We start from the raw sequence: 12,712 nt of genomic DNA, 5'->3' as shown, positions 1-12,712 counted from the left end.
CGGAGAGGCCCCAACACAAATGAATGCCAAATTAAACTGTTCGAATGAGCAGAGAAGCTAAGTAAACCAGCTAAAAAATTGATCTCAAATTAGTATCTAATAACATAAAAGAAGTTGCTGAAAAATACCAAACTCAAGGAAAAACTATATCAAGTTTAATTCAAAATGCATAAAAACTTTAGTTGATGTAGATGTAGATGTAGAAGATCTTAAATTAACCAAAAAGGGCAGTAAAATGTTCCACAGGAAAGGAAGAAACAGAAGGACAAATCGTCTAAAAGTATGTTGAAAAAGTCTTCAGAGAACGGATATAGCATGTTGGGTATTCCGAACTAACTTTGAACGCTCCCAAAACGCAAAAAAAAGAACAAAAACTAAGAAAATGGTCTTAAATTTGGTTCAAACTGATAAAATAATTCTATGGGGAGGAAAAGATATATAAGCGTTCTGAAAAAAGGAGAGCAGAAAATGATTTCAAACTCAGCGAAAAGTGGATTGTTAGACGGATGAGACTAAAGACAAAACTTATTCCAAATTGAGCTTAGCCTCTGCTAACGAAAGAAAATGATTGGAAAAGAAATATTTCTTAGAAGCCAAATTTATCACAAATACAGCTGACAACGACTCTAAAACCAAAACAGCTGTAGATTTCTTATTTTTTTTTTATTTTTTTTTTTATTTTTTGGAAGATTTCCATTTTTTTAAAATATCGTGGCCACGTGGACATTATCATGACAATTCCAGCCTCCAACTGATGAAGGTACTGGATTGCAAACGATTGCATTCAGTATCGCACGACAAGAGTTAGAACCTTACAACCAATCAAACTCCTTCCGCATGGCTTTCAGCTCAATCGGACATGATTTAGGGGTGCCTCAAAGCGCTCAAAGTTGTGATTTTTAGACCTTCGAAAAACTACCAAGGGGGGAGTACAGGAGATTGGGAAAATCGATTTTTTTTCGATGCCAAATTGTCTTAAAAATGCATAAAACGTCTGACCGGAAATCGACCTTCTGGGCATTAGCCGTTTTCTGAACAACCGTAGGCTTAATATTAATGGCCCCTTCGTGAGGCGACATCCATTGATGGGTAATCCATATCTGATTTACAATGGAATTGTAGAAGTATCATCCCCAAAATTGATTAACTCAATGTTTTGATTAATAGACACAAATGCAATGTATTTTCCCTGTGTGCAATTCTCGCTGAAACTAGGCCAGTTGGTGCACAAGGTCTTTCAAATTTGATATAAATGCACATAGTTATTAGAACTAGGAAAAAAATGATAATGCCATTTTTGTTTGATCGAATTTGTTGACCCCAGGGTCACCAAGGGGTGAAACAGTTTGTTGAAAGTTGAAATTTCAGCAATTCTTGATGTATTATTTGAGCTATATCTCTAAAATTCGTTATGTGAAGTACTACAAGTAGCACTTTTCTGTAAAGAGGAATGATAAGGCTTCCATTTGAAGTAATCAGAATTCAGGCCGCCATTTTGAATTTAGCCGCCATCTTTGATTATATAAGAAAAATGCAATTTTGACCGTGTTCGCAACTATCGCTTTTCGATCTGAGACCAGCATTGGAAAGTTGAGAAAAAAAAACTATAAGATACAAGAAAAAAGTTAGGTGAGCATCAGTGTTAACCCATCAATTGAACCTATTATTCAGCTGAGTTATGAAATATTCAACGTACACCGCCCGATAAACTTAGTAACCTGTCTTCTAAAACCAAGTGGATGCTCATGTTATAATCCGACTAGCTCCATATATCATAATCGATTGATGCTGCAACTGGTACGCCATTACTGTTTTTTTGAGTTTAGTGAGAATAATGAATACAACACTAGCATGTTTGATATTAACAAAGCGATAGGTTTTTTTTATTACTGAGCAGTTCCACAAAAAATGTCCCAGTTTTAATATTTTATTTAAATTGTCATAACCCCGTATTAAACTCAAATTCATCAAAGCCAGGCAAGGCCGGAACGTATCCAAAGGCCAACATAAAAAAGGATCCTTAATTATGATCAGAATCACCGAAAAATGTATTCAAAGACCAGAAAAGGCCAAAATAGAATACGGGACTAAAGGTTTCTTGTCGGGAGTATTTCAGGGGCTTATTATAGAGGGCCACATTTGATAATAAAAGCTTTTCTACGCATATGTCCTAAAGTTAATCTACTCAGAGTTAGTCAACTTTAAAGTTTTTTATACTCTTCCCTAAAGTGGTTTATAATTTTAAATATATACCACTTGGGACAATTTTATTAGTTTCATTTGGAAGCAGAAAGAAGTTTTCACTAAGTACAGTCTCTTTATTGTCTAAATAAATGTTAAAAACAATAAAAAATGTTCAAAAGTAGTACTGTTTTAAACGTATTCGTTCTCACAAAAAACATGGTTAACATTGCTGTTTTTTAGTTAAAATTGAGCATTTTAAACCGCTGAATTGCAGTATTCCTTGACACCAATCTTTCCGTTTTGTTTAGTTTTCGAGAAATTACGTTTTTTTCTGCAAAATTTGTGATTTGATTGCCTGTTTTATATTGATGCAGGTTCTCCACCAAACATGCTGCATTGAAATAGAAAGATAGAAATTTGGTGTCAAAGAACGAACTGTAGAGCGGATTAAAACGTTCAATTTAGGCTAAAACAACACCAACATTAACCACGTTTATTTGTGAGCAAGCATGAAAATTCATTCAAAACTGTGTCATTTTTTAAAAGTTTTAGTTTCAAATTTTATTTTTAGATTTATTTAGACATTCGAAGGCTGTATTTGTTCAGCTTTGAAATAAAATCAATTGAATTGCTTCAAATGTTTTATATTTGAAGTTACAGCTACTTCAATTGTCAAAGTATACAAGCAATTTAAAAGTTGAATAATTCTGAGTAGATGGTTGTTATGGCCAAGCTTCGGAGAAGAACCGTGGTGTGACACTATACTGACGACTGTGATATCTTTTCACTATGACAGTTTCATGCATAAGCTATTCATGGGAGCTCAAAGACAGCTAAAGCTAATACAGGCATACAGTAATGCTAAATACGTCTTGTGTTGCACACGACAGCACATTCTTACGCATTTATATTGTTCGTTCGGACAAAACAGCCTAGTTTGTTTATTTTGAGGATGTCCTGTTGGTTTTGTTTGCGCTGTTGACCAATGGAATACAGAAAGGTACGGAGATGGTTGGAGTCTCGGGTTAAAAGGGCTTCTATTTTGTTAACAGACGTAGCACTCCAAAAACATTGCAGAAAAAATAATGTTTGGTAGATTTGTTCACAAGTTTTGAAAGTTTCACGCTGAAAATGCCTGCCTGCGGCGTTGTTAAACAATGCGGAATACCATTTCAAATGGCATTTGCTCGTTGACCGAGATCTACGTCACAACCCAAACACGTGCTTCTGTTTACCTTTTTCTAGCTACTAATACAGACAACTGTCTTATTCTTTCTCACTTGTGTATAACTCATTGGCTGTTGACAGCCTGCTGATCGGCTGCGGCTGTCATCGATGATATTGGACTCGCACTCCTTCGTTTTTTTTCTCAGGTCGATACCGTTATAAACACGAAGCAAACCATTTAATATATGTTCCAATTGTTTTTGTTATTCCCTACGTGAGAAAAAACGTGTTTAGAACCGCCTCGCTTTTATTATAGGCCTTTCCAGAGCAGACTGCGTACTGAACAATACAGTGAGAGCCGAATTAGTTTTAAATCTGCTGTCACGGGGAGACAGTCCTTTTTAGAAGGTTGGTTGGGGCATATGCGTAGAGGAATTTTCTTCATCAACTTTGGTCCTATATTAGCCCTGAAAACACCCATCAAGGAACCAATCACCCAATATAATACCCAAAAAAAACATTTTTTAAATTCGAGCATGTTTATTTGCATATTCTCCAAATATATTCGAATAGGTGATTGATTCGGATAAGAAAACAAAAAATGTTTTATTTACAACCGCAATTATGCTAGGAAAAAGAATATTCTATTCAGTTGATTTTATTAATCAATATATTCACGCATTTATGTTTTAAACATAAAAATTTGATAATATTTGCGACTTTTTGGAACTTGCTTATTTTTCCAAGGCACAACGAATTAGGACATTGGGGGACAAATATTTCAAAGTTCTGTTACCTGATTTTGGCAACTACAATTTCTTTTATTTGTCTGTTAATGTTTATTACTAGCAAAACAATGACAACGATTTTGGCGATGGTAAATCATATTTTCAAATTTCATTTCATTTCTAAAATTATCAACAATTTTTAATTCACACCATAACCTGAAAAATATATTAGAAATTCAATTTTTAAAACCATTCCAACAGACACGCCCGTTACTCATGCGACTTTTAGTTTGCAGCGCAGCAATATTCATATTTGTATGCTGTACGGATTTGTTCATGGTCTATCACAACCCGATGAAACGTTTGATTGACTGTTTGCCTGGACGCCAGCAGTGGCACAGAGTGTATAAACAAAACATCAAATGAAATTCAATGTTTTCGTTATTTTTCCATTTCTTTCCGATGAAGGCTACCGCCGGACTAAGCTTCTAGCAAGCAGCGGCGGCGGCGGAGGTGGAGGTCTATTCCAATTCCCATTCTAGAAGTGGGATAGTGCCAGAACGAACGTACTCGATATGCAAAGCAAGTAGATTCTTTCACAGAGGAAAAAAAATCATGCTTTCGGCAGCCACTGAATCTCGCCCCCTTCGGGGTCGTCTCTCTCTCTTGCAGCGTTGAGAAGTGAAAATTAGATTGAACGTTTCGGACAAACTATTGACGCTCGCTCAATGCTAGATTGACTGGCGATTGAAGTGGCATCATCGTCGCGTTGAGTATCCGGACAGGCGCGAAAGAAATTGGGAATGGAGTAATTGTTGAGTGTCAAAATTAATTGATTAACATGCGTTTTGACTGCAGTAATTTTTTCGTACTAGCAGGCTTGCTCCAGATTATGTTCACATAGCCGTATTGGAATCGTTTAGGCATTTTTAAAATAGAAATTTATTAAGCTAACATTGCTTTCTAAGCATGTTCCAAATAATCACAAATTCATATAGAGACTTTGATGATAATCGGTTAATGAGAAAAGAAGTTTGAAGGTGGTGATGTATGAAAAAATCAAAAAAATAAGCATTTTCTTAATTATTTGTGTTTGTTTACAGAACAAAAAATATTAAGTTTTTATACTATAACAAAATTGTTTGGAGAAAAATCGGAACCTTGACTTAACTTTTTATTCAGTTGTCTATCTCTCAATACAATGTGGCTGTCTATCGGGTGTTAATGGTAATAACCTCCTAATAGGTATAATGAAAAATCATAAAAAGTAGTCAAAATATGTTCCTTAAGCACAACAACTTATTTTCTCACGAAAGTGACACATAAAAGGTGTGTCAACTGTCAGGTTTTCTCTATGTAAAGAGAACTTGCAAGCAACTCAACGGTTCACATCAAAACGGTTCACGCTGTGCGGCACATCAATTATGTGCTTACTTGTCACCAAAGCCATCAAATGGCACGCGTTAGCTCTTCCCCGTTTGAAGCACCCGCACTCGCTTAACCTCACACAGTCCATGTCACCACCCGTAGCAGCGACGACAGCGTTCGCTAGCAAGTGCTTACCGCTCGATGTGCGTTGGAGATAGCGATGATTCGGGATTTTTGTTTTGTCGTACCCAGTCGCATACCATAATCAGATATGATTTATCCTCAACTGCATCTAATGAAGCAGCGGCAGCTGCTTGCGGGAGCCCTTTTGACGGCCGATGTCATCACGCTGACAGCATCCAGAAAAGAAAAGTGGAACGAAAGAAATCAATAATCAAAAATTAATCCTTTCAATAGTCACAATCCTTTTGAAGTGATTAGATTACGGTCTATTCAGAAAGGGTTGGCCCCTTTCCAGTTGATTGAATTAAACGGACCGGTAAACATCAACCTGTTGTTCCAGCAGCACCACCGGAGGCAATCAGCGTGAGATTTTGGCCGCATTCCTCGCAGCGTGTGGTAGGCCAGAAGAGGATTAGTTTCGAATCTAGTGGATAATACAGTTCTAAAAGTCAACTTTAAATCTTTAAATTTTTCTATATATTCTCCATTTATTCAATGTGACTTCCTTCATTTTTACAGAATCACGATCGAATCCGTGCTACTCTGGGACGTGTCAAAATATTTGCTCGATTCTTATTCATCTGCATGCACGGTGGTAACACGATTCGAAGTGAAGTTGCTGAAATAGAATAGAAAACCTACTTGGCACATAAAAACTTGGACAGCTGATTTTTCCTTTCTACGAACTTCCGATCGACAATGTTTTCATTTCCACACTCGAACCACCGAACCGGACAGGGCAGATAAACAAACTTCGGCACGCCATTAGGCCCAAATTGGCAGTTCAGCACACGCACGCCGACGTTTTATTTACTTTATACTTTTATTCATATACATCTCGTCACAACTCAATGCTCGTTTGATTGGTCATTCCGCCTACATATTCTCATCAATATTACGACGGTTACTTGCTGGACTTTGTTGACCGTGGCAGAAAATTGGGGAGATATTTCGGTGATAGCTTTGAATACAACTCATAATCTGGGTACATTACGCATTAAAGTTTTCGCTAGGGGAATATATTGCTTGTTCAATTCATGGAAGCAAAATTGAGAAATCGTATGATTTATGCTAAATGTTGTAAAGTTATTAGTAGTAAGAATTATTTAAAATGATTTATGAGAAATTAACGGCCAAGGCAACGATTCGCTTAAAGACAGGCAAATTCTTACATTTTGTGTAAAAGAGTTTATGTTCAATTGCGAAACAAACAAACAACTCACCCCAAAACGCAACCAAAGTGTCGATAATAGCTCCTTCATTTTTCAACTACTACGATAGTAGTTAGAGTCAATAAAGTATTATCATATGGTTTTGTAAAATCTTGCTATGTACATTATGTTCCTTGGAATATTTCAATTAAATTTTCTCAAATGCTTCTTATTTATTTTCCATTTTATTTGCAGCCGATATGATTTGCTATGTATACTCTACACAACCGTACGCCAGTAAGCAGACGTCAACTATTTAAATTATGCACTTATTTTACGAAGAACATTTTATACCATCAGCCGTAGATGTGATTTCGCACCTTAAATCATCGCAAATTAACTCAATAGAACAAACGATAGCAAACAAAATCTGCTACGGTCGTACACAACCGTAGGCGTCAGCCATCTGCCAAAGAATCCAATTTTGATTAGGTTGCACAAGTAGATGTTCCGTAAAATTTGTATTTGCGAACAATCCAGTCACCACAAATTTGAATTCATTTCGTTTACCTTTCTGATATCGTAGATAAATTGACCTCGTATGAACTGTATTGGACATTCGACCTTGATGATAATAATTATCGTATCATAAAACAGGATTGTTTTTCTCCTCAATATGTGTAAAGAGCAGAGTGAATTTTCCCCGCTCACTTATTGTCTAGCATGAGCGCTGCGTGTAGCAATTTTTTACACAACTCTTCTTTCTCCTGCTTTGTGCTGTGTTTCTGCCGCTCGCAGAAAAACTAACACACCTGCTGCTTACACACACTACAGCTGAGCAAAACAAGAGTGGTGAATCACTCTAGTGAGAATACACAGAAGTACACTGCGGTGCGCACTACTGAGATAAATTTAATAGCATTCGAAGAGCAAACATGCGTGACGGGCGGCTAGATTATTTTTTGCCTTTCTCCAAGAAAGGTATAGCAATCACTGGAAAAACCAAAGGTATAAAAGTGCTCCAAAGGGTCGAATCTCGTATATCAATCGACTTAGTTTAACGAGCTGAGCATTTTCTGTATGTGTGTGTGTGTGTGTGTGTGTGTGTGTGTGTGTGTGTGTGTGTGCGTATGTGTGTGTGTGTGGGTATGTGTGTGTGTAACGCTCTCCCAATCTCACTTGATTTTCTCAGAGATGGCTGGACCGATCTTCATGAAATTAACTGCAAATGAGAGGTCTAGTTGCCCCATAAGACCCTAGTGAATTTCATTGCAATCGGATTTTTAGTTTAAAGGTTATGTTTAAAAATGTGAAAATCACGAAACATCATTATCTCAAAAACTACTCAACCGATTTTAACAATTGGTTTTAAATGAACAAGCTACTTAAAAAACTCTTAACTTTTGAGTTTCATGAAGATTGAACGTGTGGTACAGAAGTTATTCAAAGAAACGTGTTCTGGAGAGTGTTTAATCTCACTCACTTTTCTCAGAGATGGCTGAACCGATTTCCTCGAAATTAGTGTCAAATAAAAGGTCTAGCTGCCTCATAACACCCTATTGAATTTCAATGTAATCAGTCTGTTACTTTGTCTGTAATGTATCAAAATATGAAAATCACGAAACTTCATTATCTCAGATAGTACACAACCGATTTGAACAATATTGGTATCAAATAAACGGGCTAGTTAAAGGTTAATTGATGAATTTTATAGTGATTAAACACGTGGTTCAAAAATTGTGAAAAGAAACATGTTCCGGTGACTTCCCAAATTCACTCGTTTTCCCAAAAATGGCTGGACTGAATTCAACAATCTTAGTGTCAAATGAAAAGTTTGGCTTTCCTATAGGTTCCCATTTTATTTGACTATAATCGTATTTTTATTCCAAGCGTTATGTATTAAATTATAAAAACAACGAAAGTCTATTATCTCAAATATCACACGACTTATTTGAACATATCTAGTGTCATTTGAACGGGTTGTCTCTCAAACTCACAAGTAAGAAATTCCATAGCAATTTGATATGTGGTTCAAAAGTTATGAAAAGAAACGAAATTCAAAGACTATTTAAAACTGTAACTGCTTTGATCAAAACATATGGCCTCAGCAAAATTTAAATTTGGCATTGTGCTATTCGTACGTTCCCGGTATTGCTCGTGATTGAAGTGTACGAAATTCAAAGTCATTTTTTTTATTTCGCTATTTCTTCAGCACGAATATTTTACTCCTAACTAATAATTTTTTTAACTTTTTGCCTTTCTCCTAGAAAGGTATAGCAAACACTTGCAAAACCGAAAATATGAAAGTGCTCCGAAGGGCCGAATGGCATTTATCACTCGACTCAGTTCGACGAGCTGAGCATTTTCTGTATGTATGTATGTATGTGTGTGTGTGTGTGTTTGTGGTTGTGGCTGGACCGATTTTAATGAAATTATATGCAAATGAAAGTTCTAGTTGCCCCATAAGACCCTATTAAATTTCATTGTACTTGGATTTTTATTTTAGAGGTTATGTTTAAAAATGTAAAAGTCACGAAACATCAATATCTCAGAAACCACACAACCGATTTCAATAAAATTGGTATCAAGTGAACGGGCTATCTTAAAAACCCTTAACTTTAGAATTTTATATAGACTGAATATGTGGTTCAAAAGTTATGAAAAGAAACGTCTTCTGAAGACTGTTTAATTTCACTCATGTTTCTCAGAGATGGCTGGACCAATTTCCACAAAATCAGTGTTAGATGAAAGGTCTAGTTTCCCCATAAGACCCTATTGATTTTTTTGCAATCGGACTATTACTTTGCCTGTTATGTTTAGAAATGTGAAATCTAGCTACGAAAAGAAACATATTCCGAAGAATACATAAACTCACTCACTTTTCTCAGAGATGGCTGAACCGATTTTCACGAAATTAGTGTCAAATGAAAGGTCTAGCTGACTCATGACACCCTATTGAATTTTACTGTAATCGAACTGTAACTTCGTCTGTAATGTACCGAATTGTGGAAATCACGAAACTTCTATCTCAGAAAGTACACTACCGATTTGATCAATAGTATTATCAGATGAACGGGCTAGTTAAGGGTTAACTGATGAATTATGATTGAACACGTGGTTTGAAAGTTTTGCTGCCCTATACGTTCCCATTTCATTTGATTATAATCGAACTAAGCAACCGTTATGTATTAAATTGTTAATAAAACAACGAAATTCTATTATCTCAAAGATTACACGACTTATTTGAACATAAAAAGTGTCATACGAACGAGTCATCTCTCAAGCTTACAAATAACAAACTTCATAACAATTTGATATAAGTTTGAATGAGAAAGGCTGGGTCTGACCGCTAGGTGGATTAATTTAGGTTTTTTTTTCAGTTTCAAATGCAAAGCAAACAAAGCAATCTACTTTCCTACCCAGATACTCCCCTCATTTGATAATTCCTTAAGAGACACACAGTATAAGCACTGCAATGAGCCCTATTTTGCACTCATTGTAAGTAAAGTCCTTTTCTTGTAAGGAAGCTTGGACCAATTTATTATCTCTCTGAAGAGATATTCCAGTGGAATCCCGGATCATTTACGCGTGCAGCAGATCCCCAAAATTTTTTCCAATAAATATTGAAACATCAACTGCAACAATATGTTCTACACTGACGGATCACTTCTTGATGGGTCAACTGGCTTCGGTATTTTCAATAACAATTTAACCGTCTCCCATAAACTCGATAATCCTGCTTCTGTTTACGTCGCAGAATTAGCTGCAATTCAGTACACCCTAAGGATTATCGAAAAAATGCCCAAGGACCATTATTTAATCTTTACGGACAGTCTCAGTTCCATTGAGGCTCTCCGATCGATGAAAGATGTTAAGCACAATCCGTATTTCCTGGGGAAAATACGGGAACATCTGAGTGCTTTATCCGAAAAATCTTTTCAGATTACCTTAGTGTGGGTCCCTTCTCACTGCTCGATACCGGGCAATGAGAAAGCGGACTCTTTGGCTAAGGTGGGCGCAACAAACGGTGACATTTATGAAAGACCAATTGCCTTTAATGAATTTTTCGCACTTGTACGTCAGAATACGATCATCAGTTCCAGATTCCACAGCGGTGTTCCTTTGCGAGCTCTTCAGATTCACACGATTCGCTGCTCTCTTCAATTAAATTCATCGTCTTGCTAGTGAAAGCAGTTCTTTTCGCAGTAAAAAGACATTCTCCTACACGCTAGTGATTCTCATACATTTTAGCTATCCAGCGACACATTGGTTTTCACATTCCGTAGAGTTGTAAAAAAGCAATTGGCATTTGAAGCTTTCTGCTTCTCAATGTTAAATGCTCATTTCAGATTTGAGCAATTCTCGCTGAAACCAGGCCACTAGGTGCACAAGGTCTTTCGAATTCGAAATAGAGAAAAATGACTATGCCATTTTTGTTTGATTGAATTTGTTGACCCCTCGGTCACCAAGAGATGAAATAGTTTCTAGAAATGTGAAAATTTTACCAATTCTTGATGTTTTATTTGAGTTATATCTCTAAAATTCGGAACCTACTAGAAGTAGCACTTTTCTGTAAAGTAGAATGATAGGGCTTTCTTTTGAGTTATCAGAATTTTGGACGCCATCTTGAATTTGGCCGCCATCTTGGATTATATCAGAAATATGCAATTTTGACCGTGTTCGCAACTACCTATTTTCGATCTAAGACCAGCGAAAGCTGAGAAAAAATGCTATAAGATGCAAGAAAAAAATTAGGTGAGCATCAGAGAATCAGTTTTTAGAAAGTTTCACTTTCTTATTTTTTTTATTCTCTTGGAACAACTATCATTGTTAAGCATTGTGTAGTTTCGTAGAACAAATCCCAATTTTCAAAAAGTATTCCGTATGGTATTTTTAATTTATAATGATTTTACTTACGTTTTCGACAATTTTTTTGACGTAGGACTACGTCTAACCGCACTATATCGAGATACATTCTGAGGAAACTAAAAACCAAGATGTAACGTCGGAATGAAAGATTTCAAACGGTAATACTGATGTAACCACATGATGGATCACAATAATCAATATGTCGTTGGATTGATGAAATGATGGACAATTTTGTGATTTTTCATATATCATTGTTACTTAATTGTTAAACAGTGAAAATTGATGAAAAGTTTCAAGGTCATATTTTTACGAACAATGTACCAATCACATGCGAGCACTCCTGGCACAGACTTCATGAGTGGACACCAACTGCCTGCTATGACAACCTCTATTCAGAGACAAAAAAAAAATTTGATAGAATCTCCCCGTCCCAATAGGTCAACTAATATTTGCTTCTATGAACCTAGACTATTTTGATGTCTTTAAAGTATAGCTTTTTCGGAAAGTTCGTACACAGGCAACAGTACTGCACCGAGTCATGTATGAGAAGACGGTCGCTCGTCGTCAGTGCAGTAGCACTCGATTGCCATTTGTGTGCAGTCAAGCCAAGTGGAAACAATGTAGCTGCTGTCGACGTACAGTGGTGCGTGTTCGCACACTACGCTGTGCGACCGGGGATGAAATAATTCTGTACGCAACAGTATATCACGATGTTGGATGTTGCATCCAATATGTGATTACAACTGAACGGATTTTGACCATCAATGCTTTGATCGAACGACGACGGTTGCCAAAGCATGTGATACAATAATTGGCATATCATTGTACATTGTACTTTGAACATAAATTAGTAAAAAGTTCAGTTGAAATCCACTTCTTCTAGTTCAGTTTCGCAGCTTTCAACCAATCACGAGCTCGCTTTATATAGCTGTAAGATTGTTATATAATAATTAAAATATCTCTTCAACAAAAGTTGTGTTAACATTCTACTAATCAGAAGCTTGCTACCCCGTTGCTCGTTTCCTTTTGGTTGTCGTGACGAGTAGATGGCATTTGAATTGC

The 12,712-nt window shown here is 36.4% G+C and overlaps 1 protein-coding gene across 1 annotated transcript in view; it reads right to left on the bottom strand.

Moving 5' to 3' along the window:
- Window positions 1-12,712, bottom strand: part of LOC129726412 (thrombospondin type-1 domain-containing protein 4) — a 287,959-nt gene that overhangs the window by 241,019 nt on the left and 34,228 nt on the right. The window lies entirely within an intron of this gene.

Source organism: Wyeomyia smithii, chromosome 3 (assembly GCF_029784165.1).
Source record: "Wyeomyia smithii strain HCP4-BCI-WySm-NY-G18 chromosome 3, ASM2978416v1, whole genome shotgun sequence".
Classification (NCBI taxonomy): Eukaryota; Metazoa; Arthropoda; class Insecta; order Diptera; family Culicidae; genus Wyeomyia; species Wyeomyia smithii.
Note: the sequence above shows the minus strand (reverse complement) of the source record. Positions and strands in the feature narration are given on the sequence as shown.